The sequence below is a fragment of the Panthera onca genome, chromosome A1 (genome assembly GCF_046562875.1).
Source record: "Panthera onca isolate mPanOnc1 chromosome A1, mPanOnc1 haplotype 2, whole genome shotgun sequence".
Classification (NCBI taxonomy): Eukaryota; Metazoa; Chordata; class Mammalia; order Carnivora; family Felidae; genus Panthera; species Panthera onca.
Window position 1 is genome coordinate 200,764,462 of NC_138339.1, and position 17,165 is coordinate 200,781,626.

Below are 17,165 nucleotides of genomic sequence, written 5' to 3' on the forward strand. Positions count from 1 at the left end.
GTCCAATTCTTGTTTTAAAATGAAAATGCTGTTGGGGAGCCTGGGTCGCTCAGCCAATTAAATGTCTGACTCTTGATCTCTGCTGAGGTCATGATCTCATTCATGGTCGTGAGATCGAGCCCTGCATCTGGCTCTGTGCTGGACGTGGAGCCTGATTAGGATTCTCTATCTCCCTTTCTCTCTGCCCCTCCCTGCTCATGTGTACTCTCTCTCTCTCTCTCTCTCTCAAAAAAGGGAAAAAATTAAAAAAGGAAAAAAACACAAATTCTGTCATACCAAAACATACACAGTACTACAACTTTTGGAAAGCTGTAGTTTGGTGGGATGTTGCATAAGAAAACATGGAAAACCATAAATCATTAAAAGTCTATAAAATTTTTACCAAACCACTATCTAATTAATGAAAGAGTATTTTGTCATTATATTCCAGAAAATAATCAGTTTGATCAGAGCCTTTCAATGCATCCAAAGCTTTTGTTTCTTTGATTGGGGATCGTACTCTTGTTATTTCACACTAGTCAGGCATATAAAATTATGATATTTACAATATCACTTGGGAAGACCACAAAAAGAAATAATTTGTACCAGAAAATTAAAGACTTTTTAGGAAAAAAGTGATAAAAATGGCTTTTGAAGAAGTTTTTACACACCATGTATGTGCTTCTTAACGTTAGTGAAGATAAATAACAAGGTGAGAAAACAATGTTTACAGATTGATTTAAATATGTCCTAGCCTTCCAAAAAGTACAGAAAAATATCTGTGCCATAGTAAGATGTGAGATGGTTTAGAATTCATACTTATTAGTTCTTATTCATTTTTAAAATGAGCAAGCTAATGCCAGAATAATGGGCTCTTTCGGTCTGTGGAAAAACCACTTAGTTGCTCTGAAATTATATGTTTAATATAAAGTTACGTTGGATACCAATATTGATTTGAAAATATTAGCTTGATTTATAGTTTCAAATAGTATTACGTGGTTTTTGTTCTTTGGCCATTATGTCACCGAGTTAGAAATTTATATGAGAAGATAGCCTAATTGTGGCTCCTCAAGTCTGAAAACCCTTTTATAAAAGATTACCATCTGCATATTATTGAATAAAATATGTATGAGTCCAGAGACAATATCGCTCATAATGCAATTTTTCCTAAAATTACGTTTTCAGAAATATGTATTAAATTTCTTAATGTTTCTGCATTCTCAACATGATTTTTCTGTTGATTCAAATCAGTCTCAAATGACACAGATGCTGGATCAAAATCCACTTCGTTGCTATCACAATGCCCAAGTTCAAAGATTTCCTCTGCCCATTGATATCCCCCTCACTAGATGTTGAAATTCAAAGATTCACTGGATGTACCAACTCTTTTAGCAGGGAAGGGGAAATATAAAATAAAAAAAAAACTAGTGGTCCATAACATCACCCACATTTTTGAAAAAGAATAAGGAGTTTCCTAGTTTTACTAAAACTAAGTGAATATTATGTAATGTGAAGGAGTGACAAATTTATTTCAACAGCACATACACAACAGTATATAACTCAGATGAGAAGAAATGAGAGGGAAAAAGAGGGAAGAGAAATCCAGAATTATTTTGACAAATAGCTGAATAAAGAATGAATATTTTTGAAGCCGAAGATTCCTGAAAGTACAATAGCTTTCAGTCCAGTGAGTTTATAAATGTATTACCTTATCTAAACATCTCTGAACCAGACTGCTGTGGACTCAGTCAGACTAATTCAACTCTCTGACAATCAATAATGATTTTGAAGCTCAGGACTATGGCTTGCTCATTATCAACTGAAACCAGACAGTCCCTGAAAATTAAATTCAATGGGATTTGATCAGATTTATGAAAAGCAAAAGGTTATGATTACCCATTTTCTTGTGCTTTAACTCAGCAGCTATATCTGATGATATGCATAATGCTTGAATCTCTGTTTTGATACTTATTTTTTCTTTATTTTCATTTTGTGTCAAATTTGAGGGAAATGGTGTGCAGTGAGAAAAAATTATATGAAATTCAAAGCTCTAAATGATATTTGACGTTCCTTCCTTATAAACTCAATGAAACTAACTTACATGGCTGTATCAAAATAATAGCAGGTGTTTCTTTGTATAACAATTTGTATTTGAAATGTAAATTTTATATTCTTTTGAAAATGGTTATTTTTTGACCAGTGTTGATTTGGACTACCTAGAATACTACTGGAAGAAAATAAGTATATACAGGTTGACTAAGTTGCAATAAGCAGAAGCCTGATATCTTTCCAGAGACACTTGAAAGAGGCAAGCAAAAAGGAATAGGAGGAAATTTGGCAAGGCTAAACATTATTTCTTTTACATTAAGGAGAAAACCGATAACAATGTTTCAGAAAGAAAAAATATTGAGAATTTCATTTTCATTGTATAATATATGTTCTTGTGAAAGAATCACAATGACACCATTAACTTTAATCATTTACAAATATACAGTGAGACCATTTCTCCTAACCTCTGCAAATATATACTATAAAGAGTTAAATTGTGTTTTTAAAGCAATATCCAAGTCAAATGTTTAGTTTTTATATTGTAGGACTTTGGAACACTTGTTGGACCTATTATTTGATTATTCAAGATAGAATGATAGGACAAAAGTAAGATTTGTGAATTGTAGTTAATGAAATTAATGCACAGTGTGACAAATTGTGGCCTATTTTCAAAACTTCATTGAAAATATCGTTTCCTCTTCACTTCTCCCTCCACAAGGCATCCCTAACTTCTTTATAAAAAATTCAAATGTTTATTCATTTTTGAGAGACAGACAGAGACAGAGTGCGAATGGGGAGAGGCAGGGAGAGAGGGAGACACAGAATCTGAAGCAGGCTCCAGGCTCCGAGCTGTCAGCACAGGGCAGGACGCGGGGCTCCTGAGCCAAGGTTGGACGCTTCACTGACTGAGCCACCCACGTGCCCCAGCCATCCCTAACTTCTAAGTAGGGTCTCTTCATGTTTTGGAGGGATGGAGAGAGATGGATTTATCTTATGAGCTGTGGCAAAGGCAGGCCCAGTTTGGTCATAAAATTAGGAATTTATGATATGCTTTATCTTGTTCTTTTCTCCACCTAGTATAAAACTACATACTACCCTTAATAACTGGTTTCCATTGCAAATGATAAGTATTGTATTTTGGGGATAATGCAAAGAATTCAGAACTCTAATGGTTTAATGAAATGAATATTGAGTCATGAAACACAAAGAAATAGTAAAGGAAATAATCTGAGATCTTTGAATAAAACATGGAGTCAAGTCACAACGTATGGAATGAGATTTGTAACAGAAGTTAGAAAGGAAAATATTGGAATAAACAGAATCAATCAACAGTAATTGCTTAATAACCAAATGTGTTAGCAGCAGGATGCAAGCAGGGAGTGGAGAAAAGAAACAAACTTAAAACTTTCCAGACACAGACCAAAGAGTAGCTAGCTCAAAATTGTCGGATGTCTACGAGGGAAATAGTTGGGACCAAAACAGAAGTGGAATATATGGAAAGATTCCAGAAAGGAAATGGCCTAGAGGGAAGTTTCTCTGACTTCATGATATAGACAAGCTGCCCAAGAAAAAATTGTTGAACTGACTGTGCATATCAGTCACTTTCCTGCTGGTTTCCTGAGATCTCTTCCATAGACATAAAATGTATCTTATAAAACAGCTGAAATGTCATGCCGAGTGTGAGATGCTTTGGATGCGTTACTTCACAGGAAAATCAATAAGCAGAGGTTGCTGTCTAAAGACCTCTTTAATCTTTGCAGTGGTATCTGTAGAAGTGACCAATGCAAATTATCTAAAAGAGTAGTTAAAGGGTGTTGATAGCATTTTAGCAAGGAAAGGTATAAAAGCTTAAGAGCATGGCAAAACCAGAGAGAAACAATTAACATACTTGTATGCTATTCTGCGATTCCCTGTAATCCGTCAACTTCTATATGCTTTATGTGGTGGTGGTGGTGGTGGTGGTGGTGGTGGTGGTGTGTGTGTGTGGTGTTGTGAGGGCAAATATAAATTAAAAAATAAGAGACTTAATTCTCCCTGTTGAGAATAAGGAAAGAAATTCTCCTACCTCTCTTTCTTAGAACATTTACATTAGAAATATATTAATTGTTCTGTCTCTGCCTCTTTGAAGTACATATAAATCTTTTTAAGAGCTAAATAAGCCTCTTGCCAGCTTTACAACCAAGGGATATCTTTCTCAAGGACCTTTGAAATGCAATCATCACGGAAGACAGCACTCCTAACCTCCCATATTCTGTGGGAGGGTAGGAATCTAACTTTGGTGGGGCCTTGCTGCAATTTGCAAAAATACCTACTGCCATAAAGATATGAGGAAATTATTTTTCCTTGGATAAAGCCAATTAGCTAACACAGTCACCTCAATGACAAGGTGAATCTAGGATGAACTATGGGTGACAAGTGGTGCTGCCCCGTTATTGTTTATCTTGAGAGTGTGTATGTAAATGTTTGACTATTGTCTTTGCCTCTTAGTGCATTGTCTATGATGTGTGTCACTTTCTGGTTAAATTCTTATCCAATAATGCAACTGTTTTCTTTCTCTTCTGCCTTTGTGGAGAGGCTTTATGGCTTGGCAGGATATTTTGTTTTAAATTATATTTTTCCAACAGTGTGTGTATGAGATTTTGGTTGTGTGTTTTTTTTTTTTTTAATTTTTATCAAAAAAATATTTTTGGTCTCCTCAAGCACTTTTTACTTCCTTCAGTTATTCCAAAGAGTCACTTTTCTGGTCATGATTTCATCAGAGCATGACTTCAGGCAGTTACTTGCTGTTTCCCTATCTGCAAACAATGTTGACTTAGAAGAAGAGTCTCTATAACAAAGAATGCATAAGCAAGGGAAGATAAATCTTTTCTTCTGTCTATTTTAAAAAATAAATCATATTCCGTATCCTTAACTCTTCATTCCCCTTCCAAGATAATGAAGGGACCAGGGTTTGACTCAAATCAAAATGGAGACACCAAAATCATAAGAGTAGAAAAAGAACTAAATTTTAATGATAAAGTGTGTTTAGACTTAAGCTACTTTGAGGTATAAAAAAAGTAAAATTTTTCTTATAAGTGGCAGCCTGAAAATGTTATGTAGTAATGGTTTATGGTGTCAATCTACCTGGAAATGTAGAGTTGGGTGGATAGCTTGAGATGTACTTGTAAAACAAGCACATTCTATTTTAGCTTCTGTGCATATAATCAAGGGGAAATGCTAAGAAGATAAACATAAAGGAGCTAAAGCAATTTATACCTCCAAAGCCACGCTGTGGCTGGCTTTATATGCAATATGGGAATAATCTGGAAAGACTGTTTTTTAAATATTTACACCTTGACATAGAAGTAGAGTCGGGGAGAGTTCTATTCTCCTCAGATTCAGAGGAAGGGGCAGGAGAAACTTGATAAACCTTTTTAATGCCATAAGTTAACACAATTCAGCACAATCTATCATCTTTCAAATGCTGAAAATATGCCACATGTAAAGACTGAATATTCGGGAAACAATAGCTGTTACTAAGGAGAGCATAATAGATTCCACTGGTATGGTGCGAAGAAGAAAAAGTGGTGAAGGATAAACATGATTGTCAAAATGAAAGTGTAACTAAAAATGTGGTATGGAATCAGGAATATTGCAACTGTAAATTAATCAATACTAAATGGGATGTTTGCCTAGAAAAAAAAGTATATATGTATATATGTGTGTGTGTGTGTGTGTGTGTGTCTTCTCTGCTGGCCGTTGTACACCATTGTGCATGGCTTGACTGAGTTTAGAGTCTAGCGGAGTAAGAAAGATAGTTACAGTGACCTAATATTTTAAAAGACTGAAGTTATAACAAATGCTTCATAATGATGTTTTCAGAAAATATTAAACATTAAAATATAAACTATTTGAAAATACATATTATTTTACAATGTAAGAAATTTTGAGTACAAACTGTTCCTGATTAAGAGGGTTTGGCTTTCTTTTTTTTTTAATTTTACAATGGTGCAAAAGTGATATGCCTTTAATATAAATTCTACCTCAAATATTGAATTTGATCGCCAGGGCTAGAGAGAAGATAGGTGGCACCATACCCTATGATGCTGGACGGCCGCAGCAAACCTCAGCTTCCAGTCAGCCCTATGATCACCAAGGTAAACAACGAAGACACAACCATTCTGTTTTTCACTTTCAGTACAGCATTCAATAAAATTACATGAGATATTCAACGCTTTATTATAACATAGTGTTTGTGTTAGATGATTTTGTCTAACAGTAGGCTATGCAAGTGTTCTGATCGTGTTTCAAGTAGAGAGGCTAAGCTGTGATAATAGGTAGGTTAGGTGTATTAAGTGTATTTTCTACTTATGATATTTTCAGTTTATGATGAGTTTATTGGGGGTGTAACCTCATCTTCAGCTGAGGCAGATCTATAAGTTAAAAACATATCTCAAGTATAGGCCGGGAGACTGGGTCTACGTCAAGAGGCACCACCAAGAGACTCTCGAGCCGCGCTGGAAGGGACCCTACATCGTGGTGTTGACAACCCCCACCACTCTCAAGGTAGACGGCATCGCGACCTGGGTCCATCACACCCACGCTCGGCCAGCGGACCCCTCCTCCATCCGGAAGGACGTAGTCACGCGATGGGCCATCAGTCGGGACCAACACAGCCTGCTCAAGCTCAAGCTACAGCGCATTCGGCCCACCTAATATTGCTTGTGTAAAAACGGCATTCCATGCCAGGCCTGAAATGTTCCAAAGCTCAGTTCGGTTTTGTTAGAACATTCTATCTGGTCTCGCTGGATCAAGCTCTCCTCTCCAGATCGGCCTATATGGGGAACTGAAAATAATCCTGTTTCAACGGTTTAGGGGTGAAACAATAAACTTTGTTGGCTTTGAACTCTGACTATCCAGAGATGGAACAAGTATTTCAAATGACTGGTGATCTTCGGCCTGATCTAAACCTACAGTTTTAGGAGGTTCCGGAAGATGGCGGCGTAGGAGGACGCGGGACTCACAGCGCGTCCTGCCGATCACTTAGATTCCACCTACACCTGCCTAAAGAACCCAGAAAACCGCCAGAGGATTAGCAGAAGGGAGTCTCCGGAGTCAAGCGCAGACTAGAGGCCCACGGAAGAGGGTAGGAAGGGCGGCGAGGCGGTGCGCGCTCCACGGACTGGCGGGAGGGAGCCGGGGCGGAGGGGCGGCTCGCCGGCCAAGCAGAACCCCCGAGTCTGGCTGGCAAAAGCGGAGGGGCCGGACGGACTGTGTTCCGAAAGCAAGCGCGACTTAGCGTCTGGGAGGTCATAAGTTAACAGCTCTGCTCGGAAAGCGGGAAGGCTGGAGGACAAAGGGAGGGAGAGCTGCTGAGCCCCCCGACGGCAGAGCTCAGCTTGGCGGGGAACAAAGGCGCCAGCGCCATCTCCCCCGCCCATCCCCCAGCCAAAATCCCAAAGGGAACCAGTTCCTGCCAGGGAACTTGCTCGCTCCGCGCAAACACCCAACTCTGTGCTTCTGCGGAGCCAAACCTCCGGCAGCGGATCTGACTCCCTCCCGCTGCCACAGGGCTCCTCCTGAAGTGGATCACCTAAGGAGAAGCGAGCTAAGCCTGCCCCTCCAGCCCCCATGCACCTTGCCTACCCACCCCAGCTAATACGCCAGATCCCCAGCAACACAAGCCTGGCAGTGTGCAAGTAGCCCAGACGGGACACGCCACCCCACAGTGAATCCCGCCCCTAGGAGAGGGGAAGAGAAGGCACACACCAGTCTGACTGTGACCCCAGCGGTGGGCTGGGGGCAGACATCGGGTCGGACTGCGGCCCCGCCCACTAACTCCAGTTATACACCACAGCACAGGGGAAGTGCCCTGCAGGTCCTCACCACGCCAGGGACTCTCCAAAATGACCAAACGGAAGAATTCCCCTCAGAAGAATCTCCAGGAAATAACAACAGCTAATGAACTGATCAAAAAGGATTTAAATAATATAACAAAAAGTGAATTTAGAATAATAGTCATAAAATTAATCGCTGGGCTTGAAAACAGTATACAGGACAGCAGAGAATCTCTTGCCACAAAGATCGAGGGACTAAGGAACAGTCACGAGGAGCTGAAAAACGCTTTAAACGAAATGCAAAACAAAATGGAATCCACGATGGCTCGGCTTGAAGAGGCAGAGGAGAGAATAGGTGAACTAGAAGATAAAGTTATGGAGAAAGAGGAAGCTGAAAGAAAGAGAGATAAAAAAATCCAGGAGTATGAGGGGAAAATTAGAGAACTAAGTGATACACTAAAAAAAAATAATATACGCATAATTGGTATCCCAGAGGAGGAAGAGAGAGGGAAAGGTGCTGAAGGGGTACTTGAACAAATTATAGCTGAGAACTTCCCTGAACTGGGGAAGGAAAAAGGCATTGAAATCCAAGAGGCACAGAGAACTCCCTTCAGACGTAACTTGAATCGATCTTCTGCACGACATATCATAGTGAAACTGGCAAAATACAAGGATAAAGAGAAAATTCTGAAAGCAGCAAGGGATAAACGTGCCCTCACATATAAAGGGAGACCTATAAGACTCGTGACTGATCTCTCCTTTGAAACTTGGCAGGCCAGAAAGGCTTGGCACGATATCTACAGTGTGCTAAACAGAAAAAATATGCAGCCGAGAATCCTTTATCCAGCAAGTCTGTCATTTAGAATAGAAGGAGAGATAAAGGTCTTCCCAAACAAACAAAAACTGAAGGAATTTGTCACGACGAAACCAGCCCTACAAGAGATCCTAAGGGGGATCCTGTGAGACAAAGTACCAGAGACATCACTACGAGCATAAAACATACAGACATCACAATGACTCTAAACCCATATCTTTCTATAATAACACTGAATGTAAATGGATTAAATGCGCCAACTAAAAGACATAGGGTATCAGAATGGATAAAAAAACAAGACCCATCTATTTGCTGTCTACAAGAGACTCATTTTAGATCTGAGGACACCTTTAGATTGAGAGTGAGGGGATGGAGAACTATTTATCATGCTCCTGGAAGCCAAAAGAAAGCTGGAGTAGCCATACTTATATCAGACAAACTAGACTTTAAATTAAAGGCCGTAACAAGAGATGAAGAAGGGCATTATATAATAATCACAGGGTCTATCCACCAGGAAGAGCTAACTATTATAAATGTCTATGCGCCAAATACCCGAGCCCCCAGATATATAAAACAATTACTCATAAACATAAGCAACCTTATTGATAAGAATGTGGTCATTGCAGGGGACTTTAACACCCCACTTACAGAAATGGATAGATCATCTAGACACACAGTCAATAAAGAAACAAGGGCCCTGAATGATACATTGGATCAGATGGACTTGACAGATATATTTAGAACTCTGCATCCCAAAGCAACAGAATATACTTTCTTCTCGAGTGCACATGGAACATTCTCCAAGATAGATCATATACTGGGTCACAAAACAGCCCTTCATAAGTTTACAAGAATTGAAATTATACCATGCATACTTTCAGACCACAATGCTATGAAGCTTGAAATCAACCACAGGAAAAAGTCTGGAAAACCTCCAAAAGCATGGAGGTTAAAGAACACCCTGCTAACGAATGAGTGGGTCAACCAGGCAATTAGAGAAGAAATTAAAAAATATATGGAAACAAACGAAAATGAAAATACAACAATCCAAACGCTTTGGGATGCAGCGAAGGCAGTCCTGAGAGGAAAATACATTGCAATCCAGGCCTATCTCAAGAAACAAGAAAAATCCCAAATACAAAATCTAACAGCACACCTAAAGGAAATAGAAGCAGAACAGCAAAGGCAGCCTAAACCCAGCAGAAGAAGAGAAATAATAAAGATCAGAGCAGAAATAAACAATATAGAATCTAAAAAAACTGTAGAGCAGATCAACGAAACCAAGAGTTGGTTTTTTGAGAAAATAAAATTGACAAACCTCTAGCCAGGCTTCTCAAAAAGAAAAGGGAGATGACCCAAATAGATAAAATCATGAATGAAAATGGAATGATTACAACCAATCCCTCAGAGATACAAACAATTATCAGGGAATACTATGAAAAATTATATGCCAGCAAATTGGACAACCTGGAAGAAATGGACAAATTTCTAAACACCCACACTCTTCCAAAACTCAATCAGGAGGAAATAGAAAGCTTGAACAGACCCATAACCAGCGAAGAAATTGAATCGGTTATCAAAAATCTCCCAACAAATAAGAGTCCAGGACCAGACGGCTTCCCAGGGGAGTTCTACCAGACATTTAAAGCAGAGATAATACCTATCCTTCTCAAGCTATTCCAAGAAATAGAAAGGGAAGGAAAACTTCCAGACTCATTCTATGAAGCCAGTATTACTTTGATTCCTAAACCAGACAGAGACCCAGTAAAAAAAGAGAACTACAGGCCAATATCCCTGATGAATATGGATGCAAAAATTCTTAATAAGATACTAGCAAATCGAATTCAACAGCATATAAAAAGAATTATTCACCATGATCAAGTGGGATTCATTCCTGGGATGCAGGGCTGGTTCAACATTCGCAAATCGATCAACGTGATACATCACATTAACAAAAAAAAAGAGAAGAACCATATGATCCTGTCAATCGATGCAGAAAAGGCCTTTGACAAAATCCAGCACCCTTTCTTAATAAAAACCCTTGAGAAAATCGGGATAGAAGGAACATACTTAAAGATCATAAAGGCCATTTATGAAAAGCCCACAGCTAACATCATCCTCAACGGGGAAAAACTGAGAGCTTTTTCCCTGAGATCAGGAACACGACAGGGATGCCCACTGTCACCGCTGTTGTTTAATATAGTGCTGGAAGTTCTAGCATCAGCAATCAGACAACAAAAGGAAATCAAAGGCATCAAAATTGGCAAAGATGAAGTCAAGCTTTCGCTTTTTGCAGATGACATGATATTATACATGGAAAATCCAATAGACTCCACCAAAAGTCTGCTAGAACTGATACATGAATTCAGCAAAGTTGCAGGATACAAAATCAATGTGCAGAAATCAGTTGCATTCTTATACACTAACAATGAAGCAACAGAAAGACAAATAAAGAAACTGATCCCATTCACAATTGCACCAAGAAGCATAAAATACCTAGGAATAAATCTAACCAAAGATGTAAAAGATCTGTATGCTGAAAACTATAGAAAGCTTATGCAGGTAATTGAAGAAGATATAAAGAAATGGAAAGACATTCCCTGCTCATGGATTGGAAGAATAAATATTGTCAAAATGTCAATACTACCCAAAGCTATCTACACATTCAATGCAATCCCAATCAAAATTGCACCAGCATTCTTCTCGAAACTAGAACAAGCAATCCTAAAATTCATATGGAACCACAAAAGGCCCCGAATAGCCAAAGTAATTTTGAAGAAGAAGACCAAAGCAGGAGGCATCACAATCCCAGACTTTAGCCTCTACTACAAAGCTGTCATCATCAAGACAGCATGGTATTGGCATAAAAACAGACACATAGACCAATGGAATAGAATAGAAACCCCAGAACTAGACCCACAAACATATGGCCAACTCATCTTTGACAAAGCAGGAAAGAACATCCAATGGAAAAAAGACAGTCTCTTTAACAAATGGTGCTGGGAGAACTGGACAGCAACATGCAGAAGGTTGAAACTAGACCACTTTCTCACACCATTCACAAAAATAAACTCAAAATGGATAAAGGACCTGAATGTGAGACAGGAAACCATCAAAACCTTAGAGGAGAAAGCAGGAAAAGACCTCTCTGACCTCAGCCGTAGCAATCTCTTACTCGGCACATCCCCAAAGGCAAGGGAATTAAAAGCAAAAGTGAATTACTGGGACCTTATGAAGATAAAAAGCTTCTGCACAGCAAAGGAAACAACCAACAAAACTAAAAGGCAACCAACGGAATGGGAAAAGATATTTGCAAATGACACATCGGACAAAGGGCTAGTATCCAAAATCTATAAAGAGCTCATCAAACTCCACACCCGAAAAACAAATAACCCAGTGAAGAAATGGGCAGAAAACATGAATAGACACTTCTCTAAAGAAGACATCCGGATGGCCAACAGGCACATGAAAAGATGTTCAACGTCGCTCCTTATCAGGGAAATACAAATCAAAACCACACTCAGATACCACCTCACGCCAGTCAGAGTGGCCAAAATGAAGAAATCAGGAGACTATAGATGCTGGAGAGGATGTGGAGAAACAGGAACCCTCTTGCACTGTTGGTGGGAATGCAAATTGGTGCAGCCGCTCTGGAAAGCAGTGTGGAGGTTCCTCAGAAAATTAAAAATAGACCTACCCTATGACCCAGCAATAGCACTGCTAGGAATTTATCCAAGGGATACAGGAGTACTGATGCATAGGGGCACCTGTACCCCAATGTTTATAGCGGCACTCTCAACAATAGCCAAATTATGGAAAGAGCTTAAATGTCCATCAACTGATGAATGGATAAAGAAATTGTGGTTTATATACACAATGGAATACTACGTGGCAATGAGAAAAAATGAAATATGGCCTTTTGTAGCAACATGGATGGAACTGGAGAGTGTGATGCTAAGTGAAATAAGCCATACAGAGAAAGACAGATACCATATGGTTTCACTCTTATGTGGATCCTGAGAAACGTAACAGAAACCCATGGGGGAGGGGAAGGAAAAAAAAAAAAAAAAAAAAAGAGGTTAGAGTGGGAGAGAGCCAAAGCATAAGAGACTGTTAAAAACTGAGAACAAACTGAGGGTTGATGGGAGGTGGGAGGGAGGGCAGGGTGGGTGATGGGTATTGAGGAGGGCACCTTTTGGGATGAGCACTGGGTGTTGTATGGAAACCAATTTGACAGTAAATTTCATATATTAAAAAATAAAAAAAAAAAAAAAAAAAAAAAAAACATATCTCAGCATTGATTTATTTCGGATATTTATTTCCTTTTGTTTTCTGGAATAGGGTATATTTCATTTTAATATGAGATCAATTTGTATATTTTGCCCTGTTGAAATCTACCCATGCTCAATTTAAAAAATCTTAGGAATCAGATAAATATGTAGGAAAACAAAACTAATCATCATCCTACAGTCTTCAATAATGTCCCTTAAGGTTTTTACATACATCCTTTTGTTATTTTTCAGTATTATACAAATCCTTAAAACATCAATTGTGTTGAACTGTTTTCCTTCACCAATATTTTGGGAATCAGCAAACACTCTCCTTTAATGACTCAAATGTCTGAATAAAGTTCACTCATATAAACATTCTCTTCATTTTCATTAATTATTGACCAGTTTATGTGTAGATAGTTAGGTAGGTAGGTAGGTAGGTAGATGCATGGATACATAGATATATATATATAGATACAGTGTTTGTGTCTTATAAGATAAAGATGAACATAACCCCTCAACCATTGCTTGACTTTCCTAGTGTCTAGGAATAGTGCTTTCGAGGGAGAAAGAGCCATTAAGGACAATGTGATCCTACTTGGCAGACTGTGAAAGGCTGAGAATATGACCATGGCTGATAAGGATCACACCACGCATGGCTGAGCATAGAAGAGAGAGAATGAATGAAGGGACCACAAGAAACCAAAGGGCTATGACTATGACGGAGTACCACAGTCATGTTGGGGTTTAAGGTAAGAAAATCTTGAGAGATTTGGGCTGTTTGGGAATAGTAAAGGAAATTGTAAGTTTTTAAATAATGTGTTGCTACGTTTCTAATGTGACACAGTTGAAAGACTAGAGAGTTGGAACTGAGCATCATGGCTTCGTTATTAGAACTGTGTATGTACATCCTTGTGCAGATATTTATATAGACATTTCTTGTGTTTTTAAGAAAACTTCCTAAACATGGATTTTTTAGACAAAAGATATAAAGTTAATGTTAAATGACACTTCGAGTGAAAATAATAGCATATTTAGGAAAAAACAGTGAATTCATAGGTTACTAAGATAGTTAAACGGTTGTTTATTTCACCAGTGTGATTGGCTATTTCCAGATATGATTATTAGAAAAAGAAAAAGGATGATCAAAGTAATGAAATATCTGCCTTTTGATAGATTCAGCTCAGATGAAAAAGTCACTTACCTAATGAATTGTTTTGTTGATTTTCCTCATCAACATGAAGTTCCTATCCACTAAGATTCATCTGCAAAAGCATCAAAGACATCAAAGGAAATGAGGAGTAGCAGTTGCTGAGTGAATCACAATAATCAAGTCACAAAGAATGGGAAGAGAATTTTTTTTTTATTTGAATATAGATTATACCAAATGATCCTGTTTCTAGAACCAAGAGCAAATTATTTAGCTGAAGAAAAAGAACCCACCATCTCTCTAGACAATTTCAGAATGGTCAATACTGAGAATTTATTTGAGTCTTTGGAAATACAAAAGCCTTACACTCATGCCTCAATTGGGACAACTTTGAAGGGTGAGCTCGGCTCCCAGAGGAAGGACTGAGGCCTCCATTACAACCTCCATTGGACTGGGTGTGTCCAGTCCAATCATACCTTCCAATGATGGTGTTTTGTAGTCTCTAGTTATTCAATTCAATGCTAATTTAGATGTTGCTGCAAGAGTATTTTTTAAAGATTGGGTTAAAGTCCATAATCAATAGAATATTAGTAAGGGGAAACCTTCCATAATCTGGTTGCGCCTGATTCAATTAGCTAAAAAGTGTTCACAACAAGTGAGGCTCACTGGACAACAGCTTCAGCCTATATTAAGAGGTCCAGCCTACCCTTCCTGATGGCCTGCTCTATGGATTTTGAATTTGACTAGTCAGCCAGCTCCCACAATTGCTTAAGCTGATTTTTTGCCTATTAGTCTCCTAACATATACCTCCTACTTGGTCTGTTTTGCTGGTTAAACCTGGATGGATACACTCCCTAACTTCTTTTCAAGCCTATCTCTCTGGAGCAATTTTTATACACCATTTGCACACAACTCCAGGGATCACAGTCTGAGACATCAGGCTTTAATCCTTGACTTTTTTTCAATAAATCTGCCCAATTCAATGACTTTTTGCTTGAACCAGCAAGTTCAATCAATGAGTTCCATGGAGCAAGTTGATTTTAGGACTACCCTTCAGTAAAATTTTAGTTAGCTAAGTTTGCGTTGGGCACATTTTTTGAAGGCAACTTTCATCCTTTCAGTGTTTCTTAACTGAATATTTGTTTCATTTTATCCCTTTCAAAATTAATGCCCCAAATTCTTTTTTCATCCTAACTCTACCCATCATTTGTGACAGATACTTTCCTCACAAGTTACAGTACTTTTATGTAATCTGCTTCAATGGAATTCTCAATGCTCCTTAAAACTACTTCTGTAACTCCCTTTTATAATTCTTCACAGTGGCTAATTCAAAATGTTTCAATTATCCTCAACTTCCCATTCCCTTCACTTGGGAAGAGAGCCTCCTTCTCTACTACTTCTGAAACAGAAATAGAAACCATCAAATTGAGACTCTTTCATACTTACACCAGCACAGTTCTAGAAATCTTGTGATCTTTTCCCCTACTGTCATGATGAAAATATCAAAGAACATTTCTCTCTTACTGTCTGGATGATTACTTTCCTTATGCTCTGGGTCCTGTACCTTGTTTGCTTGAGGTCCTTGATTCACCCATTATTCTCTCTCCCTATACTATAAATCCCTATAGTTAAAGCATCAACTATCCTCTGTATTTCAGTCATTTCTCTGATACCACCTTAAATTTTATAGAAGAGTTGTTTACATTAGCTGCTCAGTTCTTACTGAATATTCTCTACAATGCTCCCTGGCCACTAGACTGAATGGGTTATTTTTAAGATTGCTAGCGACCTTAGTGTGAAATAAAATAAGCAATTTTTAGTTCTTAGATGCAATGTTTGATACTCTTAAGCACATTTTTTCATGAAACAATTGACTCTACAGGCTTTTTTTTTCATATTTATGATTTGTCTTCTAACATGTTTCCTATGCTGAATTCTCCCTGCACTTGCCCTATCGCTGCACTTCAGTGGAGCTCCTACAGTTCTCTCACTCAACCTGCATTCTTTCTCAACAAAGCTAGGTTCTCAGGACTATTGTCTAGCTATCAAGTTTAAAATTTGAGTTTTATCCTTAAAGTGGAACAGCTATTTCTTTGATATACCTGTTCCCCTTCAGATGCTGATCTACCCCCAAAACATTAATTGCCATTGTCTCCATTATAATTCACCAAGTGCTCACAAAACTAAGCACTTTGATGTCAGGAGCTTTGCTTTATTCCCCTCTGTAGTTTCTGTTTTTACCTGGCAGAGTAAGAGCATTTAGTACTTGTGAAAAAATGAAAAGTGGATGAATGGTAAACAATGGCATCATCTCCCATATCAACTCTCATTTTTCTCTGATTACTTTTTTTAATGCATTTCTTTTTTAAAAATTTTAATTAATTTATTTATTTATGTATTTATTTATTTAGTTAGAGAAAGAGAGAGCACACAAGCAGGGAAGGGGCAGAGAGGGAGACACAGAATCCAAAGCAGGCTCCAGAGCCAAAGCAGGCTCTGAGCTGTCAGCACAGAGTCCAATGTGAGGCTTGAACTCACAAACTGTGACATCATGACCTGAGCTGAACTCAGACACTTAACTGACTGAGCCACCCAGGAGCTCCAACTCTCTCCAGTTCTTTTACTCATTTTCTACACACATCCTTTCTTCTCTGTCCTCTCTAAAATTCTTCCAATTCTTACATTTGCCATGTGAAAGCCTAGAAAGCAGTATGAGAATAAGCAAACTTTGTGGCTCCCATCGCCGGACAGAATAAAATTACAGGATTTGAGGGGTTATCTGATTTCATTTCCACTTTCTACTTGTAAGACAAAGTATTATATTTAGTCCTCTGATTATTGTTTTGGGGAGTAAGGGTATTAACTCTTTGAACCATAGGCATATGTCCTTTCTTTCATGATCCGGTACACTCTATTTATCATCCCTGTGATTCAAATTTATTGTCTTGGATTATCTGTATTTTTCTTCTCTTGTCATACATTAAAGTTGCTTCTCCTCCACGCTGTGGATTTTCTTTTGCTATTTCCTCTCTGAAGTTTTTTTTCTTCCTTAGCAAGTTTCCTTAACAATTTGTAAACTATTTATA